Below are 24941 nucleotides of genomic sequence, written 5' to 3' on the forward strand. Positions count from 1 at the left end.
CATCAACAGCTCAATAACATCCAAAAGAATGTGGGATCAGCTTCGTAAATTTAGAAGCCAGTACGCTCCTTATACAATCCCCATACTCTCACCTCCAGGTACACAGACGAATTTAAAAGAACAAGCAGACATATTAGGGCAGCATTTCCATAACATATCAAGCTCACTAAACTACTCCACTGAATTTCAAAAGTACAAACAATCAGCAGAAAAACAAAAGCTTCCGACAGCAGGAAGTTCCGAGAAACCATATAATGCCCCCCTAACACTTTCCGAAATTAACAGAGTACTCACTACTGGAAAAAAAACAGCGCCAGGTCCAGACAGAATACATTACACAATGCTCGCACATCTATCTTCAAAAGCAGTTAAGACATTGCTCCGCTTCTTTAACATAATCTGGGAAACAGGAAAAATGCCGAATGCGTGGAAAAAAGCCATTATAATCCCTTTCTTGAAAGCTGGAAAGCATCCTACAACAGCTACCAGCTACCGACCTATAGCACTCACAAGCTGTCTCGCCAAGTCATATGAATCCATTATAAACATCAGATTGACGTACGTCCTCGAAACTGAGAACCTGCTCGATAATCATCAGTGTGGGTACAAGAAAGGCTGCTCCACAACAGATCATCTAGTTCGGTTAGAACACGAGATACGTGCAGCCTTTCTACAAAAGCAATATTGTCTTACAGTGTTCTTTGATCTCGAAAAAGCGTATGACACAACATGGAGGTTCGGTATTTTAAGGGATTTAGCGGATTTAGGGATCCGCGGCAGAATGCTTAAATGTCTAGCTGATTTCATGTCCGATCGAACATTCCAGGTGCGTTTGGGAACGGTGCTGTCCAGCGTATTTATTCAGGAAAACGGAGTACCTCAGGGATGCGTATTGAGCACAACACTGTTTGTGGTAAAAATGAACTCGCTCAATAATGTAATTCCATCTTCTATAATGCATTCACTATATGTGGATGATCTTCAAATTGCATGTCGTGCATCGAACATGGCAACCTGCGAACGACAAATTCAAATTACACTAAACAAACTAACGCAGTGGGCATCTGAAAACGGCTTTCGCTTCTCAAGTGAAAAAACGATTAGTGTTGTCTTCACACAAAAAAGAGGCCTACAACCAGATCCCATCCTTAAACTACAGGATGCCACACTACCCGTGAAACAGGAACACAGGTTTCTGGGTGTTCTGTTTGATAAAAAGTTGAACTTTCTCGCACACATCAATAGTATTAAAATCAAAGCAAACAATGCACTTAACATTCTAAAAATCCTCTCCCGGAAACGGTGGGGCTCTGACCGTAAATGCCTGCTACACATCTACCGCACTTTGGTGCGTAGCATATTAGACTATGGTAGCATTACATATGGTTCAGCCAGACTATCTTACGTCCGACGACTTGATCCTGTCCACAACTTAGGACTACGACTAGCATGCGGTGCTTACAGAACATCACCTATACAGAGCTTACATGTTGAATGTAATGAACCTCCTTTACAGCATCGCAGAGCGCTACTAACGTTTTCCTACATACTCAGAATCCGATCCTCACCACAACACATATGCTACAACATCGTCACAAAGTGCAGCTCACGCTTACATTACACAAATAAACCAAACATGATTAGGCCGCTTATCTTGCGATACGAGGAATACTGTCGGGAATATGACATCCCTCGGGAAGTCTTCCAGGTTGCCAGAAAGCCAGAACGTTTACCCCCGTGGTGTGATTTCACAGCGTTATGTGATTGGACACTAACACATCTAAAGAAAAGAGACACACCACATCAGCACATTATACAAGAATTCCGCTCTCTTCAAGACAAGTACATAAAATACATAGAATTTTATACTGATGGCTCTAAAACGGAAAAACACGTGGGTGTAGGGGCTGTAACAGAAAATTGGGAAACATGTATTCGATTACCTCAACATGCCTCTGTCTACACAGCCGAAGTGTACGCGATATGGACGGTAGTTCAAAAGATCATTGCTGACAAACTTGAAAACACTGTCATCTACACAGATTCATTAAGCGTACTGAAGGCTCTACACATGAAATCCCAAAGTGAACCCTTGCTCGGCGATATTTTGAATGCATTAACGTCAAACAAATATGGCAGATCAATTAAGTTATGCTGGGTACCAAGCCATGTTGGAATATTGGGTAACGAAGCGGCGGATAGATGCGCATCAATGGCAGCGTACAAAAACATTCAAAATACAGCACTTCCATATAAAGACAGTGTCAATGCGATTCGGAAGGCCTTGACGTCAAAATGGCAACGCGATTGGGACACTTGTTTAAGCAACAAGCTTCATCTAATTAAACCTGTCATTGGAGAGTGGAAATCATGCAGTCACCAGCAACGATTCTACGAGATGATCTTGTGTCGACTTCGAATTGGACACACACATCTGACGCACAATTTCCTTCTCCGAAAAGAAAACCCGCCAACTTGCGAAAAATGTAACGAAGCTCTTACAGTCATGCACATCTTAATAACATGTCCACACATCGATACACTGAGACGGAGGTTTTTACACAGCCTGTATAAATTGCACATCCCATTACACCCTACCCTAGTACTAGCAGATGACCCCCTAGTGCCATTTCCTAACCTCTTCGACTTTTTAGAAAAAACTGGCTATTTACACCAGCTATAATGTAATGCAGGGTTACCTGCCCTAACGGTCCTTTTATTTTGTCTTGTGACTGGCGCAGCATGGCCTTAGTTGCCTTTGTGCCACTAAACCCAAACTAACTAACTAACTAACTTTTCAGTTGACATTGAAGACCTCTTCTACAGCATTCCCCATGATGAACTCTTTGTAGCTGTGCGTGAACTTATTGATCACTGCAGTGCTGTAAACTTCCAGAATGCATGTGGTATGTCGGCGGATGCCTTTCTAGAGCTCCTATCCTTTTATCTGTCATCCACTGTTGTTGAATTCAAAGGTTCCTTGTTCCTTCAGAAAAAAGGAATATGTATTGGCTCTAGTGTTGCCGCAGTGCTTTCCCAGATATTTTTAGCAAAATTTGACAGGAAACGTCAAGGCTTCGTTCTAAACAAGCGTGTGTGCAAAGTTTTTAGGTATGTGGACGATTTTTTAGTACTTTTAGAGCTTTTACCAAATGACACTCTGCCCGCAGCAGTAGACGATGTATTGACTGCTTTTAAAGCTTCTTCAAGCACTCCTTATTTCACTCATGAACTTCCCAGCAATCATTCCATCAGGTTCCTAGAACTGCAACTAACTTTCTTTGACGACGGGCATTTGTGCTGGATGTTTTCACCTATGGGCAAGAAAGCTCTTTTACCATTTGGATCTGCACATTCAAAGATTGTAAAAAGAGGGATTGCAATGAATTGTTTCCGCAATGCACTTGAAAGAAGCTGTCACCACGCCATTAAAAGTAGCTTTGACGCACAATCCCAACGTCTAGAAGCCGCAGGGTTCCCTCCGCCTCTTTTGAAAGCGGTGGCTGAATCGCTGCTTCAAAGGCTAAAGAAGGAACGCACGGAGCTGGTAGATGGTGGGGCTATTGAACGTAAGAAACTTGAAGTTATGCCGTATGTGCATAAAGTGAGCCACAGTATTAAGAAAGTTGCCGCCAAGCAGGGAGTAAGTGTTGTGTTTTCTGCCCCTTGTAAGCTTTCGGGTCTGTGTTCGCGCAGTTCGCGAGGCAGGGCAAGGAACAATGTTTGCACAACGCAGCATGAAAACCGTTTCACGGCATGTGCTGCAGGGGTTGTTTATAAGTTCCCTCTCAAGTGCGAAAGATTTTACATAGGCCAAACCGGTCGATGTATTAATGACCGCCTGCGTGAGCACCACTCCTCCCTGGGGTCAGATAACGGTGCAAACTTGCCTCGCCATTGCAATGAGTGTGGTTGTTATCCCTTGTTTAGCAATGTGACGATTCTTGGTAGGGGCAAGGGCAAAGAAGAGCGTGAAATCTTGGAAGCGTACTTGATCAGTTTGTTAGGTGATGACTGCGTTAGTACAACCTCGGTGCGCTTACATGAAAAAGAATTTGAATATCTAAGTCGGTCCCGATAGAAACGGTGCTTGTCTTTTCATGCTATGTGATAAGTGATGATGCGGTTGCGCATGCTCTACTGGCCTTGCTGGGACTATACCGATTCTAATAAACCTCAGTTGATTGTCCAGTCGTTGTGATGTGAACTTCTCCTCTTGTCCTTTGTGTTTTTGACTCGTTTTTTCGTCCTAGCAGTAGCTGCCTGCTGTTGCCTGCACAATTTCCTAATGCAGGAGGGAAGACAGGCTGGTGGCTACTGTCCTCCGCAGTTCGCAGACATCAATGGAAGCTCAGGAGAGCTTATTTCAGGTGACTGGAGGAAATCCACCCCACCTCTCACCCAGGCGTGCCGGCAAGGTTCTAATACCTACTCGAGGAATGCAGCAGACGTGCGCGACAGCTTTGCCAGCTACTTCCATGGACGTGGCGCCGTGCCATGGCAGTTTACTTGAAGGAATGAGTGCTCTCTACGTTCACCGTGAAGGCATGATAATTTATTTTGATTTGTTCGAGAAAAAAACTAATTATTTCGCTCACAACCAAAAAACAACAGAAGATAGAAGCAGTGTCTATTTTGTAGAAGAATACAGCTGAGCTCCAGCATAAAAAAATATCACAAATTCTACGCAATATGCCCTGGCAATAAAATACTTTGTTTAGAGCACTTCTTGTGTCTTTTTCAAATACTTTCATTGTCACTTCCCGGCACAGAAGATGGGAAAGCAGCTTCCATTAATAACTTGTGAACTCGGAGCTTTGTCATTTCTTCCTTGCGGTCGTGCAGTCTGGCTAAAAGTGGCTTCATGCTGAGCAAAAAAAGTTCATCTTGATCGGTGTTCGATGACGATTTCAGTTCATTTAGCCGCTCCCTATTTTCTGTTAAGGCTAAGGCCGTGACCATTAGCTCATCAATGTTGGCTTGCTTCCTCTTCCGGGAGTGTCCTTCTTTGTTGCTTGTAGGTTGGGTGGGGCAAGCAGTGGCACACGGGCTTGAACCGGCCCCGCTTTCAGAAGGTCCTTGACGATTACCTTCAGCCAAGTCATTGTCGCACAGTGAGGTTGACGGAGCTAGTGTGTCGCCGACTTCTGTGACATCTGTAGCTTGGACAATGGGAACGTCTTCAACTAGACTGGTGTCTTCGCTGCTGTGCATATACAATGAATGAAACAGTGCCTCTGCCGACGTGCTCGAATCACTGTTTGGAGTCAACGTACACGGATGTCGTACTTCCGGTGCCACATGGCTGGGTCCTCCTTCCATGTTGGACACAGTGCTGCGTTAAAAGAAATGAGAGCAACATCTGTGACCGCCAGCATTAGGTGTCCAGTTAAGAGGGGAAGATGCTATGCATTACGTGCAAATTTTCTGGATGTGAGGCATTTCAAAATTATCCAAACATAAACAATGAGTTAAAGTGGCATTGAAATGGACGCGATCATATTTTTTCCATTAAACTGTTAGTGGGGAACGACATGTTTAGGCTGTTCAAAATAATTTTTCCACTTCAGCGTGCCAATTAACTAAACGTGTGCACAGGAACAGCACGAATTGAAATAGAATACTATTCAAGAGAGAAGGGGGGCAGAGAAAACGAGAGAAGGATTGGGGCATGCACAGATAGAGCAGTGCATAGCGGGCGCTGAGCGCACCGACTGGCAATGAGCAATTAAAAATGCAAACTTCAGGTAGCGCACCTTCTGCCCTGGATTGCGTCGTTGCGAAATGTCAGGTTGTCAAAGAGGGCCCACTTCTTTACGGCGTCAGAGCTGCTTCCAGACTTCACGTATGTCTTCCGCAGCCGAAGGAACTTCTGTCGGAGGCTCTGCCATCTGTGTTGAATGTCAGGCACTGCATGCATGAAAAGAGACAAAATACATAGTACTCTGTTACTGGTTCTTAAAAACGAATGAATATATTCACCAGTGGGTACTCCATCGGCACATTACAATTCAAGGTTGTCCATTTGAAGAAAAGAAAAAAACTACTGAAACATACTGGCGGGACGTAGAAAAACAATATAGCCCACTAGCTCCGCTTTGTTGTGAAGATCGGTTTGACACTTGTCACAACGCGCCCGGGGTTTGTGGCATCTTGATTACCAAGAAAGGGAGCGAGCATTATCCGTGAAATGTAATCCGAAATCTCAAATACTTAAAACACGACCAAAACATGATTTCACGCAACGTGAAAGTGTCAATTAAATATTTACGTGACAACTTTGAAAGTCATATCGCATTTTGCACACTTCATTAAGCGCTTTCGCGAGTCTACCGCTGCGTTTCGTGCAGGGTAGCCTTCACAGCTTATCCCAAAATCACTTGCAGCGACCAGACAACCATCGTGGTCGTAAATACTCTCCCTAAAGGCTGATTCACACTACGCCGACACGACACCGATTTTGGTCTACCGACTGTTGGCGACCGCATTTTCGTTCCTTTAAACCGTTGGCCACGCGTTTTCCGTCCTGTAAACTGCCGTCGACAACCGTCGGCAGACCAAAATCGGTGTCGCGTCGGCCTTCTGTGAATAAAGACTTAACCACTTCACTTAGACCGCTTCACAAAGTTTACAAAACGTCATACGGTTGAAAACTCGCTAGCTCAAAAAAAGCGCCCAGGGAGACAGCACGCCGCTGAGCGAATTGACGCACGCGACACGGAGCAGCCCGGCAGATCGCAGCCGGGCGACGCCGTCACCGAGATAAGTGGCTCGTTTTTATACATTTCGAATGTTCTCCTGACGTCACCGTCATGCCCACAAATGCTACATTAAATTTTACTTACCGCTTTGTCCCAGCACTGTGGATACCTGCTCCCATGCGTCTTGCTGACGTTGTTTGACCTGTACGCTTTCAGACGCTGGTCAAAAAGCACGGGTCGCTGACGTACTTCTTCATTTAACAAGTCGTCGCTTGCCAGTGAGTCCATTTTGCACACCCTTACACTGCACACAAACGCACAACGAACAAACCACATGAACTCTGAAAACAGTCTGGCAAGGCGCACTGCACAAATTTTCACGAACTTCGGTTGGCGGTGCGAACAACACAGCCAACCTAACCGTGCGCACGGAATGGCGGAACGGCACCTCCGGCGCCCGGAGCTGTCTGCAGACGGGAGGACAGAAATGTCGTCACCGGTTGTTGAAAACCGAAAGCTTATCGGTCATTGGCTGTGTCGCAACAGTCGTAAATGTTGCCGACCTTTTAACACTCTCACCCACGATTTTTGCGAGAATTGCGCACGTTGGTACCTTTACGTTCGCAGTCTGAACTAGACGCATACGCTTGTTGCGCTTCCGCTTACGTATGTTACGAAAAATCGGCGCCTTACGAACGTAGTCTGGACATAGCATTACCAGAAAAGAAAATACGCTATATTTATACGCGTAATAGTCGATTCCGTTTCCCGTACGCTGTCTGAACTTTCTGCTTTTGATAAACAGATAGTCGAGAGAGCGATGTGAGCAGGACGGAAAATAAAGTTCCGCGCACGTTCAAGCAAATTATCCTACTATGCGTTGTTGGTATATATATATCTGTTAATCAGAAACACACTGAACACTTTTTTTCCTACCATGACACTGAAGCACACAGAGTAGAATGTTTGTCGTGCCTACCTGCGTGGGCTTCACTTGATATTTTTAACAGCTGAATCATCTTTGAGTGCATGCGCATTTTGGTAAGCTCCCATACATAGTGTTATAGTGAGAAACTCTATGGTCCCTCGTCAGATCATATATTGTTAATCTGTGCAATTTGCACAGTAGGAATTCACAAGTCAAATTTTTGCTCAGTGCCGCCTTTACACTTTATTACATTTTTGCATGCAAAATATAACACTGCAACTTCCACTGAAGATACTGTGCTTGTACAAACATATTTTTTATGCTGATGGTTGGCACATGTAAATGTAAAAGTTTCTGAAGTACTTCGGCACAGTAGCATCTACTGTTATTTTGACGTCTGAGCAGCTACACATCCCTGCAGTGGTATATTGTGCAGCCGGCAAAACAGATGGCCGCCTAGGTGTGGCACTTCTGGATGGTTACAGCACACCCTGTCGTCCCTCACCCTGCTTTAACATGTAGATTTCACCAATGGGTAATGGTCAATGTTTGATTCCGTTGGACGTTCAATGTCAGATGCACTTTCAATTGCTGATTGTTGAAAGAACAATGAACTGTTGCCTCAAAAACTGCGCACAAACTTTCCTCCCATTTTAATTGCTAATGCCCTACAATATGTCAATAAGTTTCTTAACCTCATATGCCTAAATTTGAAACAGGAGTGGAGAGGAGTGCAATATTGTGATTTTACCTGGCGTAGAAAGATATCTTAAAATGCTGCTGCATCAATGTCAACGTGTTTATGCATGCGCAGCCGTATTAAGTAAACTTTGTCTGCAAAGGCATAAAAGTGGGGTTAGGAAAAGGGCTGCACTACTGCATGGTCTGCTCTCCCACATATTTCACGAGCACTTTCACTGCATTATATCTGACCAGGCAGCTCAGCAGCAGGACAGTGACGTCTTTTGCAACCGTTTGCCATTTCATCGGTGAAGAGCATTCGAAAGATCTTGGTTGCCTCCATAATAAATGGCAACATTTGGTACTGTACTGTTCCGTTCATTGTAGACATATTTATTTGACTTTGATGCTGCATAATTCCTGCACAGACGCTGTGATATGTAAGAGGCGTGGGGCCCACAAAAAAAGAAGACGATGTGCGCCGACAGGTCCAAATGGCACGAGCCCTCGAGGTGCATGATCCGAGGTGTGATCGGAGAAGTGGCGCCAAGCTGGGATTATCGACGTGGCTCTGGGCCAGGAAGGTTGGAGCGCCAGCTTCGTACTGGCAACGGGAGCCATGGAGGTTCGGACAGGCCCGTGACGCTGGCGACCCAGGCGTGGCCCTCGACCTCGGCGACGTTCGAGCGAGGCTCCCTGGACCTGCTGCAGCCTCCCACGGCAGTGCCGGGTACTTCAGGAATTGGATCCCCCTTCGGCAGACCAGCACGGACGATAGTCCCCGGGGCGTCCTGCCGGCACTCGGAGAAGCGGTGGAGCCCGGTGTTAGGCCTAGCCAGGCAGGCCGGAGTGCCACATCACCGACATAGTTCGGGGCACCGACATCCGAGACGGAGGAGCTGGCCGACCGATACTAAGGAAGCAAAACTTGCTTAGTTGGCGGGAGCACTGACGGTGACCAAGAGCTGACGCACATCGGACTTGGAGATACGTGCCACGACTGAACTTTGTAAGAGCGTTCCTTTTGTTAGCGCGCGGCCATAGGCCAGGGTTGCCAGACTTTCGCGTGGAACGCGCTAGGAACAGACACGGCCGGCAATTAGGACATATTTAGTCACCGTTACGTAGGCGACAAAGGTGCCGATTTCTCTTTTTGGTGTTCCATGTCTTGGGAATGGTATTTGGAATTGATTGAGTTTTGAGTGTTTTATCTTGGGTTTGCTCTTAGTAAAATCTGTTTGCTGTGCTTGCCAGCGTTTCCCGACTGCATCTCTCCCAACACCCGCGCGGCCCCGAGATCAGTGTGACACGATTGGCGAGCCTGCCAGGATAGAATCCGTACGAGGATACGTTCCAGGATAGGATCCGTCCCGGGAAATTTCCAGGATTCTGTTTCGGCCCTGTCACTGATCTTGCTGGTTTAGAGATGGAGTGGGAACGTTTGGCGGCGATAGCCAAAGATTTAAAGCTGTCGAAGGAAGAGACGACGGAAGGAAAAAAACTTTAATGGGAAAAAGACCTGCGAGGTTGCCAGCCCGGGCTCAGGCCACCCGGGCATTATGTGCGGTGAGGCACAGCCTTTCCACCGCTGCCCGGGCCCGCTGGATAGCCCATAATTGGTCGTGTAGTTCCGAGCTAGTCAGAGCGCTTAGCCATCGCTCCTCGAGAAGGTCCAGTTATATCTTGTCCTCTCCCAGTCAAAAATTCCATCAAGCTACTGGCTTACATGTCTGATGGCTATACGTAATTTCGGACCTTGAAGGTCTACCAGTCAGATGGTCTACCGGTCTGACGGTCTACCAGTCTGACGGTCTACCAGTCTATTAGTCTCTACCAGTCTATCGGTCTACCAGTCTATCGGTCCCTACTAGTTTGTCGGTTAATGGCAGAAATGCATGAATGCATCAAATTTAAGACGTATTGGCACAGCTGCTACGTAGGCTGAAGAACTAACATTTTTGTTGTGCGTCTCAACCAGCTTGTATGCCAGTCAGTAGGCAGGCATGTGCGCATTCCACACTCCATTTGTAACAGGACAAACAAAATTGAGGAAACTGAAGCTTTATTTGCACTCGACATGAGCAGTTCGGTTTTTTTGTTACATTGACGAAATCAGTGGTGCAAAAGATTTGTTGTGCGTCTCAACCAGCTTGTATGCCAGTCAGGAGGCAGGCATGTGCGCATTCCACACTCCATTTGTAACAGGACAAACAAAATTGAGGAAACTGAAGCTTTATTTGCACTCGACATGAGCAGTTCGGTTTTTTTGTTACATTGACGAAATCAGTGGTGCAAAAGACCAACTGTCTTGAAGAAAATTCTGGAACAGCTGCCTCCCTTTTTGAAGCAGATGGGAAGAGAAAAAACATGAAATGCAGAATATACTGTCTTAAGGAAAAATATGCACCATTCATATTTTACAGAAAGGGTACTTTTACGGAACTGTAGGGAAAAACATATTAGATTTGGGCAAGAATACAGGCTTACAGTATTAGAGGTAATTAAAATGACAAAATTGTACCAAATGCGTTATCATAAATGAGTCGCAGTCATTCAATAACAAACTGACCTGACAAACTGCTGCATTAACTGCTGTTAAAGATGCTTCCTGTACTAACCGAAGACAGCATGAATGGAATAAAGCTTTCTTTCTTCTGCTTTCTTTGACACAAACTCGGTGAAATGTTCTGCTAAAATGCCATATTGTAGCAGGGTGGCAGCACAGAGGACTGCTCTTGCTGCAAATATCTTACCACTATGATTATTATATAAGTAATTTGTTGTCATAGCAAGATTAAATGCCTGAGGATGCAGAAAACAAGAAATGACAACTGACCAGAATATATTATTACTGGATGAATGAAGAAAGGCATGCACTTTACAGGTAACACAGAAGCCAGACTAGATTTCAAAAGCTATATAGCATAACCACTGTCACGTAACAAATAGGGCTGTACTATATATACAGTAGCCGACTTTAACAAAGGTGTAGCGGACAACAGAGGGGACAGAGGGAAACGTGTTAACAGGCCGGTTTGTTAATTGCCACCTGCTTGCTCAAAAATAACCAGCCTTTCCGAGGCATTTTATTCCTGTTTAGGAACTTCCATATCACAGTAAGGTTTGAGTACGGGCTGGGTGGTATTCCATGGTATCAATCGTCACTTACAGCACATACATACACGAGCTCTCTCGTCTATGTATGCGCTGTAAGTGACGATTCTATATCACAATGAGTTATGACCAGTTAGAAGAGATGCAACAGTATCATTCTAAAATAAATAAATAAATAGATAATTAAATAAATAAACAAATAACTAAATAAACAAAAATGAATAAATCCTTCCCACAGTTGCATTGACCACACTTCTGGTTGGTGCAGATTTAGCACAGTCCGTTTTAATTGCAGAACGGATGTAACACTTGCAACAAAACAGCAAAGACAGAAGAGTAAAAGGGCAAGAACAAAACAAGGACACAATGGGTAACACACACTTGTGCTTGAGTGTGTCCCATCCTATGTCATCTTGTTGGTGCTCTAATACTCTTTCTGGGTGACATGCAACAGGAGGGTCAAAGGCAACAAAATTGCACATCACAGCCTTCATGTTCAGCACTGCAGCGTCTGTCACACTCCCGAGACAATAGCTCAAGTACTTTATGTGTGCCCTCACTAAGCGGACGAACGAAGAACACTTAAGTGTAGTGTTGACTGCTTGGACTATCGCCCCTTTTAGGAAGAAAATATTCTGGGCACGTGGTCAAGAGTTGACTGGGTCCAACGTGCCATAAAGTCTCTTGAACTTTCTACATGAGACTGGTTTAGACGATCGCCTCTAGAACCTGCGAGACCTGCAGACAGTGCAAAATGGATTTGCATGATAACTTATTGTGTGGACAAGGTTACTCTTGCGTGTATTGCACCTACATTGCGCCTCCGCATATTGGATGTCTATATAGTAACTCATTGTGCCATAACATAATCAGATGCCACCTACCCTTCCCTGTATTTACCATTGCCCCTTTCCCCAGGGAAACGTAGCAGGCTGGAGACAAGCTCTCCAGGCCGACCTCTCCTCGTTTCTCTTCATTAAAATCTACTCTTCCTCCATGGCATCCCGGCAGGGGCGTCTGCGTCAGCAGGCGTTTGGTGCGTTGCGACACCACGTACCCGAGCACACGAGGGTTGGACCTTCCCGCGTGTAGCCGTGCGCGGCTTAGCCGTGTCCGGGGAAAGGGGGATCCTGGGGGTTGAGTCGATGCCGGGTGTTCGGACCTTTAAGGCCCCCCCGGCGGAGGCAACACACCTCTTTGGCGTCTGCTTCACGTAGACGGCAGCCCCGAACTGACCCACCCGGAGGAAATCGGCAGTCGCCTTTTCCTATCCACCTGTTCAACCTTTTTCTTTCCTATCTTCTTTATTTTACTGTCCTTTCATCTCTTCTCTTCCGTCACTTCCTAATTTTCCTAGGTGGCTAGGGTTAACTTTGTGTATGTGCCCTCCCTTGGGTATAATATATTAGGTTATCGTGGCAATGCACGGTCTGCGCCTGCGGCATTACGCGATAAGTCCTGCAGCGTCCCCATGTTGGGCTCCGTGGTAGGTGGCCGCCATTGCTGCCGAAAAGGGAGTTAAATACTATGGGAACACCCGCATTTCCCCGCCTACTTGATTGTCACCCTCAGAAGAGGAGGCGCACCGAAGACCTGAGCACATGTTTCACCCGCACTAAAGAGACCTACCCAAAATACCACGTAGTGCACAGTGAGAACCCTGAAAAACAAGCCAGATTCATTTCACCATTCACAGTAGCAAAATCTTTGACCGAAGCCTTAGGGTCAGGTTATAAAGTGACTAAAATGGCAAGTGGAGACCTTATTCTTGAGATTCCTCAGAAAAATCAGTATGAGAAACTAGGCAGGCTTGTGACATTTGGCAATATAGCAGTCTCTGTTACACCACACAGATCAATGAATAGCTCTCGCGCAGTCGTATCAGAAGCAGACCTCCAAGATTTGACAGAAGCGGAGCTCCTGGAAGGGTGGAAAGAACAAAATGTCACCAATGTAAAACGAATTACACTTAGACGAGACAACAAGGAAATACCCACCAGGCATCTTGTCTTAAGTTTTGCATCCAGCGTTCTGCCAGAAACCGTCGAAACAGGATATATCAGGTTAAATGTCCGACCTTATATCCCCAACCCTAGACGGTGTTTCCAATGTCAGAGGTTCGGCCATGGCTCACAGAGTTGCCGTGGTCAAACAACTTGTGCAAAGTGTGGAGTCCAGGGCCACCCCTCCGACAACTGCAGTGGCACACCCCACTGTGTCAACTGCAGTGGCGACCATCCAGCCTACTTACGCTCCTGTCCGAACTGGAAGAAAGAAAAAGAGATAATCACACTTAAAGTCAAGGAAATTGTTTCGTTTAAGGAAGCCCGTAAACAGTGCTCGCCTTTCCACAACACACCTTATGCTGATGCGGCGCGTCGGGGGGCAGCGTCGCAGCGGCCAATGCCAAGTACCGAGCCTACGTGCAGCGAGCAGGTACCCTTGGCTCCTGCCCCCAGGGTGGAAGTAGGTAAGCCTACTCCATCCAACCAGCAACCAGGCCAGGCTACCCGTGGGTTGCCGGCCCCACAAGAGTTATCTGCGGCAACCTGCGCTACACGCAGCGATCCCGCAGGACCGATAGCGGCCACGAAGGTAGGCGCAGCCGAGGCTGCCTCGACATCTCCGGCCCCGCCCAGCGCTGGCAACAGCCGGCGCAGCCAAATTCCACAGGGAGCCCCATCGACCTCCGGGCTGGTGGGCGCAGGGGTCTCGCCTTCCGAAGTGAGACTCTCTCGAAAAACTTCTCGCTCTCAAGAGCGCGTGTCCGGCGCCTCACAAGAAGCAATGGACACAACACCTATCCCCACGGCGCACCAAGCGCCTAAGGAGCAGCGAGGCTCCCTCGAATGCTCCAAAAAAGGCAAAACCCCGGTTACAGGGCCTCGAAAGAGCTCTGTAATCTAATTAATCATTTCTGTTTCCGTATACACAGCACCAATATACATTAAATATGGATACACAAATCATACAATGGAATGTCAGAGGTCTTCTGAGAAACCTTGATGACGTGCAAGAACTCATGCATAAACACAATCCAAAAGTGCTGTGTTTACAGGAAACACACTTAAAACCAAAACACACAAATTTTCTTCGACAGCACGTTACTTTTCGCAAAGATCGCGATGATGCTCTCGCATCATCGGGCGATGTTGCAATTATAATTAAAAAAAGCATAGCCTGTCAACGTTTGCAGCTACGAACGGCCCTTGAGGCAGTAGCGGTTCGAGTTATTCTGCTAAACAAACTTATCACTATTTGCTCACTTTATATACCCCCACATCCCCGCAGGGGCGTCTGCGTAAGCAGGCGTTTGGTGTGTTGCGACACCACGTACCCGAGCACACGAGGGTTGGACCCTCCCGCGTGTAGCCGTGCGCGGCTTAGCCGTGTCTGGGGAAAAGGGGATCCTGGAGGTTGAGCCGATGCTGGGTGTTTGGACCCTTAAGGCCCCCCGGCGGAGGCAACACACCTCTTCGGCCTCGGCTTCACATAGACGGCACCTCCAGGCTGACCCACCTGGAGGAAATCGGCAGTCACCTTTTCCTGTCCTTCTCTTCAATCTTCGTCTTTCTCTCTCACTTTCAATCTTTCCTGTCTTCTCTTCGCTTCTTATCACTTCCAGACTTCCCGGTGGCGAGGGTTAACCTGGTGTAGTTATCCAACCTTGGGTATCGTACATTAGGTTATAGCGGCGATGCATGGCTGGCGTCTGCAGGTATTTTCCCGACCTTGTAGCGTCCCCTTGTTGGGCTCGGTGGTGGGTGGCCACCATCGCCGCCGAATTTTCCAATTTTTTATGGCTGAAGCTTTTACCCTATTACCTGATCGCTCCCTGAAGAGGGGGCGCACCGATGAACCTTTCAGCTTTTTTATGCAACCAAAATAGCCCTTCCCGAAATATCACGTCGTTCACAGCTAACACGAAACTAAGACTGTCCGTATGTTATCACCTTTTCTTGTAGCGAAATCCCTCACTGAAGCAATAGGCCCAGGATATAAAGTAACGAAGATGGGAAGCGGTGATCTTCTCGAAGTTCGCGACAAGCCACAGTACGACAGACTCTGAAAACTTCTAGCGTTTGGGGACATTCCCGTCTCAGTAGGCCCACACAGGACAATGAATACAGTGCGCGGGGTCATCTCGGAAGATGACCTTCTGGAGCTTAGTGAAAGTGAATTACTGGAGGGATGGCAAGAACAGAACGTTGTCAAGGTGCAAAGGATTAAAATAAGAAGAGATGACAAAGAAATACCAACTAGGCACATTATCATAACTTTTGGAACCAGCATTCTCCCTGAATCAATCGAGACCGGTTACTGCAAGCTCCGTGTCAGGCCATACATTCCAAACCCACGGCGATATTTTAAGTGTCAACGTTTTGGGCACGGGTCCCAAACCTGCAGAGGGCGTGCTACTTGTGCCAAGTGTAGCTCCTTTGAACACACTTCTGACGTTTGCAGTTCAGCAACCCACTGTGCCAACTGTGAAGGAGACCACCCTGCTTACTCGCGATCCTGCCCTTCTTGGAAAAAAGAAAAACAAATAATAGAACTCAAGGTGAAACTAAATCTGACTTTCCCAGAGGCACGCAAGTGTTTCTATACCAACAATCAGACCAGTCCTTCTTACACCGATGTGGCGCGCCGGGGGGCAGCACCACATCGTTCGGCACCCGCCCAAGTCACTCGGAGAGTGACGACGGTCACGCCATCCGCCCCCCTGACTGGGACAGCCAGCGCTGTCCCGTCGCCCGCAAATGAGGGCCAGCAGACCTCCGGGCCTGTTGTACCCAGGGCCACTGCCCGTACAGATCGGCCCACCACTCTCGCGAAAGTGCCTGCTCCGCGGGCAGTATCCACCGCCTCAGACGAGGTGATGGATACAAGCACAAATCCGCCGTCTCAGACGCCTAAGGACCGGCGCAGCTCCCTCGAGCGCACCGGGAAGAAAGAGAGAGCTCGTATCAAGGGGCCTGAAAAGGTCTCGTGAGCTTATATAATCTTTATTTCTTAGACACACAGCACAAAACACATACTATATGGACACACAGATAATACAATGGAACGTCAGGGGTTTACTCCACAACCTAGAAGACATTAAGGAACTTAAATAAGTATAATCCAAAGATGCTGTGTGTCCAAGAAACACATCTTAATCCTTCACACACGAACTTTCTCCGGCAGTATGCCATATACCGAAAAGACCGCAGCGACGCTCATGCCTCGTCTGGCGGTGTGGCAATAATTGTAGATAAGGGTGTTGCTTGCCGGCAATTACAACTTAGAACACCCCTAGAGGCAGTTGCAGTTCGTACGATACTGTTTAATAAACTAGTAACAGTTTCCTCAGTATACATCCCTCTGAACTGCCATCTTTCCAAAACGGAATTCCAAAGCTTTATTAATGAACTGGTCGAACCTTATATTGTCGTCGGAGATTTCAATGCACACAACACCCTTTGGGGAGGTTGTCGTTGTGATGCCAGGGGACGCCTAGTAGAAAGCCTCCTCTTCACTACAGGTGCATGTTTGCTAAATAATAAAGAGCCTACATTCTATAGCGTGGCAAACAAAACATTTTCATCGATCGATTTGAGCATTGCATCTGGCACACTCGTTCCGTATCTAGAGTGGAACGTGCTTAAAAACCCATATGGGAGCGACCATTTTCCAATTATCATAAAATCAACAAAACATGATCAATGCTCCCCATGCGCCCCCCACTGGATAGTCGAGTCAGCCGACTGGAAACGTTATAAAGAACTTACCCGCATGACCTGGGAAGACATCTCTGCACTTTCTATTGATGACGCCGTGGCATATCTGACAGCATTTATAGTAGATGCGGCGTCACTGTGTATCCCTGAATCAAATGGTTCGCCCACTAGGCGACGTGTTCCCTGGTGGAATGCGGAGTGCAAAGAAGCTCGTAAAAATCAAAATAAGGCATGGAATCACCTTCGCGAATCTCCAACTACCGAAAATCTTATTAATTTCAAGAAAATAAAGTCACTAGGTAGAAGAACACGCCGCCGGGGCAAACGGGAAAGTTGGCAAAAATACATCAGTAGCATCAGTTCATATACTGACGAACGGAAAGCCTGGAATAGGGTCAACAAAATAAAAGACCGTGAAACTCACCCTCTACCTTTAGTCAACACACAAGGAGACACTATTGAGGACCAAGCTGATTCGCTAGGGGCACATTTCCAGTACATCTCGAGCTCATCCCATTACTCAGACACATTTCTAAGATATCAGCGACAAGTGGAACGACAGCCTCTGAACAGGAAAGGAAATATAAATGAACCTTACAACCGGCCATTTAACATGGTGGAATTTCAGGCTGCATTGAACTGTTGCAATAAATCAGCTCCTGGAAGCGATCGAATAGCTTATGAGATGATAGAACACCTACACGCCGAAACACACAAAACACTACTATCACTCTTTAATTCCATATTCTCTGCCAGTTACATTCCATCTCCCCGCAGGGGCGTCTGCGTCAGCAGGCGTTTGGTGTGTTGCGACACCACGTACCCGAGCACACGAGGGTTGGACCCTCCCGCGTGTAGCCGTGCGCGGCTTAGCCGTGTCTGGGGAAAAGGGGATCCTGGGGGTTGAGCCGATGCTGGGTGTTTGGACCTTTAAGGCCCCCCGGCGGAGGCAACACACCCCTTCGGCCTCGGCTTCACATAGACGGCACCTCCAGGCTGACCCACCTGGAGGAAATCGGCAGTCGCCTTTTCCTGTCCTCCTCTCCAATCTTCGTCTTTCTCTCCCACTTTTCCATCTTTCGTGTCTTCTTTTCACTTCTTGTTCCTTCCTTTCCTGGTGGCTAGGGTTAACCTTTGTGTGGCTAGCTACCCTGAGTTACGCCATATTGGGTTATAGCCGCGGTATACAGCTGGCGTGGGCAGGGCTTGCTTGCAAGCTCCTGTCCCGTCCCCTCGTTGGGCTCCTTGGTGGGCGGCTGGTACCGCGACCGAAAAATACAATTTTTATGGCTAACTCTTTTGCTTCAAGCGATCGCCCTCCTAACAAGAGAGGGCGCACCGATGTCACTGCCCAGTTCTTCACAAAAACCAAAAGCAACTTTCCCAAATTCCACGTGGTCCATAGTGAGCATTGAGAAATTTCTGCACGATATGTCTCTCCTTTCAATGTTACAAGGACCCTAACCGACACCATTGGACAAGGATATAAAATAAAGAAACTAGCAAATGGGGACCTCCTTTTGGAATTGTTGTACCAACATCAGTACGAGAAACTTTCAGGAGTAACAGCCTTTGGTGACATTCCCGTAGCAATCAGCCCTCACCGATCACTGAATACCGTTCGTGGCGTCATTTCTGACGATGACCTTAAGTATATGACCGAACAAGAACTCCTTAACGGACTAAAAGAACAAAATGTTACAGATGTGTACAGAATAAAGATCAGACGGGAAAACAAGGAAATCGAAACAAAGCACCTCGTCTTAACGTTCGCATTGAGCACACTGCCTGAATCTGTGGAGGTAGGCTACACCAATCTGAAACTCCGACCGTACATACCAAACCCGCGACGCTGTTTCAAATGCCAAAGGTACGGCCACGGCTCACAGAGCTGCCGGGGCCAAACGACGTGCGCTAAGTGTGCTTCCCACGATCACCCTTCAGACAACTGTGAAGTTGAAATACACCATTGTATAAACTGCGAGGGCAATCATCCTGCCTACTCGCGTGCCTGCCCAACATGGAAACAAGAAAAAGAGATCATCACACTCAAAGTAAAAGAAAATATCACTTTCAGGGAAGCGCGAAAGCGACTTTCATCAGTGCAAAAAAAAAAGCTACTCCGTTGTGCTGCAACAGGGCGCGGCAACACAGCGGCCTTCCCAGCCTGCCCAGGTCACACACAGTGAGGCTCGGGCAGAGACTGCAGCGCCCACAGTGGACGCAGCTAGCGTTGCGCCACTACCTGAAAAAAAAAAAGCCGTGCGGACCCCCAGGTCAGCAGGCTCTAGGGTTCCTCCCCACACGGCGAGGCCCAACTTGAATGAAACCGTGCGTCCGGCACGGGCGTCCAGCGTATCTGAAGATACAATGGACACAAGTCAAGGAAACCCCGTACCGTCGACGTCGGGTGAACGGCGGGGCTCCTTGGATCGCCACCTTAAAGAGAGGCTTCCAATCAAGTGGCCCGAAAACAAAACTTAGATCCCCTTTCACCCCACACATACAATACACAATGGCTTTAGTACACTGGAATTGCAGGGGACTTTTACATAACATAAATGACATAAAAGACATACTGACCACCCTCTCACCCGTGGCCCTATGTCTCCAAGAAACAAACTTAGGTTCCAAGCATAAAAACATACTCAAAAAGTATAAAGTCTTCCGCCGCGACCGAGAGCACGCAAACAGGCTCTCAGGTGGCGTAGCTATTATAGTTAAAGAGGGGATCGCAGCTAAAGAACACCATCTTAATACTAAATTAGAAGCTGTGGCAGCCATCCTGCACACATTTAAAACAATTACATTATGCTGTCTATACCTGGAGCCGCATCTAGGATTAACTATACATGAACTGGAGCACCTTATAGAACAGTTACCGGAGCCATATTTGATAGTCGGAGATTTTAACTCGCACTCCAGCTTTTGGGGTAGTGAAAAAACCGATAAAAGAGGCCAAATTATTGAGGATCTTATACTGAATAATAACCCATGTTTACTAAACACTGGAAAACCAACCTATTGTTCACCTAGCTCAGGAAAAATGAGCTGCATCGATCTGTCCTTTTGTTCACCCTCTATTCTCACTGAACTAAAATGGGACGTACTAGACAACCCATACGGAAGCGATCACCTACCTGTACTAATCAGCCTAATATCCTCATCGGAAGTAATCCCGACAAAACCACAACGGTGGAAGCTCCATTTAGCCGACTGGGCCCTTTTTCAAGAGAAAGCCAGCCTAGAAAAAATTGTGTCAGATAATCTCACCATAGACGAACTAAATGAAGCTTTTACAAACTGTATTATTGACGCTGCAAACCTTGCTATACCTCAGTCGTCCGGGGTAGTAAAACAATATAAAAAAATTTGGTATACACGAGAATGTAGAGAAGCGAAAAAAGAACAAAACAAAGCTTGGGGAATATTTCACAGATACCCAACGGCAGAAAACTTTATAAGCTTTAAAAAAGCGAGAGCAAAAGCTCGATATATCCGCCGCAGTGCTGAAAAGAATTCATGGAAAAGCTACGTGTCCTCTATAAGCAGCTCAACCACATCAAAAGAAATGTGGGAGAAGGTACGAAAGCTAAATAACAGCTATTCCCCATTTACAGTTCCACTTCTCACAGCCCCCGGTATACAGACAAGCATAGAAGAACAGGCAGATATATTGGGTAAATATTTCTCGGCAGCTTCCAGTTCATCACACTATACAGAATCATTTCTAAAAATCAAAAACACAGCTGAGAAACAAAGACTACCGATAAATAGCAGCATAAATGAACCATACAATAGTTTAAATAAAATTCAAGAAATTCATAGGGTCCTGTCCGCTGGTAAAAAAACTGCACCTGGTCCCGATAGAATACATTACCAAATGCTAGGCCATCTCTCTGAACATGCCGTAAAAGCCCTTTTAAACTTTTTTAACAAAATTTGGATATCGGGGAAGATACCTGAAGCATGGAAGAAAGCTATAATTGTTCCATTTTTGAAACCCGGAAAACCACCAACTTCCCCCAGTAGCTACAGGCCTACAGCCCTTACCAGCTGCCTTGCGAAGTCCTTCGAAAATGTCCTGAATATTAGATTAACCTTCGTGCTAGAAATCCGTGAACTGCTCGATATCCATCAATGTGGTTTTAATAAAGGATCATCCACTAATGACCATCTAGTTCGTCTTGAAAACACAATACGACAAGCATTTATACACAAACAACACTGCCTTGCTGTTTTTTTCGATTTAGAGAAGGCATATGACACAACCTGGAGGTTCGGGATTCTTAAAGATCTGGCCGACCTTGGCATCCATGGCAGGATGTTGAACTGCATAAAAGATTTTTTGTCTAACCGTTCGTTCCATGTGCGCCTAGGCTCAACCCTGTCGAAAAATTTCGTTCAGGAAAATGGAATACCTCAGGGGTGTATTTTAAGCACAACACTTTTTATTATAAAAATGAATTCCATTAGCAAAATAATCCCAAAGTCCATTATGTATTCAGTATACGTCGACGATCTTCAGATAGCCTGCACATCATCGAACATATCAACATGCGAAAGACAGGTACAGCTTACAATAAATAAACTAGCAACATGGGCAGACAGAAATTTTTTCCGTTTTTCTCCACAAAAAACAGTGGTCATCCTCTTTTCACTCAAACGAGGAGTACAGACAGACCCCACCCTACATCTGAATGAAGCCACATTACCTGTCCAAAACGAGCACAAATTTCTAGGCATAATTTTTGACAAAAAACTCACCTTCCTTCCGCACATCAACGCGCTAAAAAAGAAAGCATCCCGATCTCTGAACATACTTAAGGTCCTTTCACGCAAACACTGGGGTTCTGATAGGGTATGCCTCCTCCACATTTACCGTTCTGTTATACGCTCCTGCTTAGACTATGGGTCCATAGTGTATGGCTCAGCAAGGAAGTCGTATTTAAACCGCCTTGACCCAGTACATAATTTAGGTTTACGTCTTTCAACTGGTGCATACAGGACATCTCCTATACCCAGTCTATATGTTGAAACAAATGAACCACCCCTTTCCGACAGAAGAACCATGCTTACATGCTCATACATCCTAAAAATTCGTTCACTGTCGAAACACATCTGCTACCCAATAGTTACAAGGTGCCCATCACGAATACTATTTACAAACAAACCCCAAGCAATAAGACCACTTCTTCTCCGCTTCGAGGAGAGATGCCAAGAACTAGATATAAGGGACACATTGCCTCAAATAGCCCGAAAACCCGATCCACTCCCACCTTGGTATTGCCAGCCTTCAGTGTGTGACTTCACATTAACACATCTTCAAAAAAAAACAAACACCACATGAACACATAATACAAGAATTTTTAGCACTAAACGAAAAATACGTGGAATACACAGTGTTTTATACTGACGGCTCCAAATCGGCAGGATACGTTGGCAGTGCTGCGACACAAAACATTTGGGAAAAAACGGTACGCCTACCTCAGTGTGCATCCATTTTTACTGCAGAGTGCTACGCAATCTCTCTAGCTATAGAAAAAATAGTAAATGAGAACATTGAAAACAGCATAATTTACACAGATTCACTAAGCGTACTAACAGCACTTCACCCTAGAAATGCAACTACACCATTAATCGGCGACATCCTACATAACATAAGAAAAACCACTAGAAAAGGACACAACATAAAATTTTGCTGGGTGCCCAGTCACGTCGGAATCGGTGGCAATGAAAAAGCAGATGAATGTACAGCGAAAGCTCGACATAAAAAAATCATCGAAACAAGAATTCCTTACAAAGACTGTATCAAATTAGTAAACCATAAACTGAGGAATAAATGGCAGTCTACATGGAATAGTGAAGTAACCAATAAACTACACCTAGTAAAACCTGTAATAAAAGAATGGAAGACATGCTCACACCAAGAACGCTTCATCGAAGTAATTTTATGTCGCCTTCGCATAGGGCACACGCACCTTACACACAACTTCCTACTGACAAAACAAGAAAAGCCTTGCTGTGAAAAATGCGGTAATGAACTTACTGTAAACCACATCTTATTAACATGTGTAAAACTCGAAACACTAAGGAAAAAATACTTTACCTCGTTTTACAATCAATACATACCCTTTCACCCAGCATTGATTTTAGGCGAAGATGCACTTGTGGATGCCACACATGTTATTAGCTTCTTAAGAGAAGCAGGTATCATTGAAAAACTATAAATGAGCCTATCCCCAACTTCATCTTGCTATATCCCTCACCCACCTTCTCATACTTGAGGAGCCCCGCAGGGGCGTCTGCGTCAGCAGGCGTTTGGTGTGTTGCGACACCACGGACCCGAGCACACGAGGGTTGGACCCTCCCGCGTGTAGCCGTGCGCGGCTTAGCCGTGTCTGGGGAAAGGGGGATCCTGGGGGTTGAGCTGATGCTGGGTGATTGGACCTTTATGGCCCCCCGGCGTAGGCAACACACCCCTTTGGCCTCTGCTTCACATAGACGGCACCCCCGGACTGACCCACCCGGGGGAAATCGGTAGTTGCCTTTTCCTGTCCCCCTCTCCGTTCTGCGTCTTTTTCTCTTCCTTTCAATCTTTCCTTTCCTCTCGTCTCTTCTATTTACTTCCGAATTTCCTGGCAGCGAGGGTTAACCTTGTGTGGGTGGCCAACCTTGGGTACTCCAGATTGGGTTATAGCGGCACCGTACAACTGGCGAGGGCTTGTCTTACTCGTAAGACCTGCTCCGTCCCCATGTTGGGCTCGGTGGTGGGCGGTTGGCGCTGCTGCCGAACTCATGATCTCTATATGGCTTCCAGCAAACCACTTTCCCTTGATCGCCCTCTAAAAAGAGGGCGCACCGATGCAACCTTTCAATTCTTTTTGAAAAACAATGAAGAAAATTTCCCTAAGTACCATGTGATCCATAGCGAAAGCAACACGAGCATGCGTAAATTCTCCCCGTTCTTGGTGGCGAAATGCCTTGGCAACACGATCGGACCTGGCTACAAAGCCACAAAGATGTCCAATGGAGATCTGCTCCTTGAATTGAAAGACAAAACCCAATATGAGAAAATGAATGACTTGAAATGCATAGGCGATGTAGCAGTCACTGTGTCCGCACATCGAACCATGAGCACGAGCCGTGGAGTAATCTCTGAAGACGACTTCATGGACCTTAGCAATGAAGAGTTGCTTGAAGGTTTCCAGGACCAAAGTGTAATCAAGGTAGAACGAATTATAATCCGCAGGAATAACGAACAACTTCGAACAAAGCACATTGTACTAACTTTTGGTACCTGTGCGTTGCCTAGTACAGTGGATGCAGGCTATATCAAAGTACGTGTTAGGCCGTACATTCCAAATCCTCGACGGTGCTTTAAGTGCCAGAGGTATGGGCATGGATCCCAGACATGTCGAGGAAGGCAGACTTGCGCGAAATGCAGCTCCAATGAACATCAATCAGAGACTTGCGACTCATCCCCACATTGTGTGAATTGTGAAGGAAGCCATCCAGCCTATTCCAGGACATGCCCTAAATGGAAGAAAGAAAAAGAAATCATTGCACTAAAAGTCAAAGAAAATATTACATTTCACGAAGCAAGGAAACGTCTTTCGTACTTAGATCACACAAGCTATTCCGAGGTGGCGCGACGGGGGGCAGCGTCACAAATACCTCGGGAGTCTACCGCGGTCACTAATAGTGGTCCGGTAATGACTCCGCCTGCCCCTCTGGTGGCAGCAGCAGATGCTGCTCCATCAACATCGAAGGTGGGCCTGCAGACTTCGGTTCCGC

The 24941-nt window shown here is 46.4% G+C and overlaps 1 long non-coding RNA gene across 1 annotated transcript; it reads right to left on the bottom strand.

The window, feature by feature from the left end:
- Positions 1-5187: 5187 nt before the first annotated feature.
- LOC135897111 (uncharacterized) lies at positions 5188-7153 on the bottom strand. The gene is made up of 3 exons (XR_010562914.2): positions 6846-7153; positions 5757-5910; positions 5188-5335 (listed from the first exon to the last, which is right to left on the bottom strand). It is a non-coding gene; the product is annotated as an uncharacterized lncRNA (long non-coding RNA).
- Positions 7154-24941: the final 17788 nt, after the last annotated feature.

The sequence above is a fragment of the Dermacentor albipictus genome, chromosome 7 (genome assembly GCF_038994185.2).
Source record: "Dermacentor albipictus isolate Rhodes 1998 colony chromosome 7, USDA_Dalb.pri_finalv2, whole genome shotgun sequence".
Lineage (NCBI taxonomy): Eukaryota > Metazoa > Arthropoda > Arachnida > Ixodida > Ixodidae > Dermacentor > Dermacentor albipictus.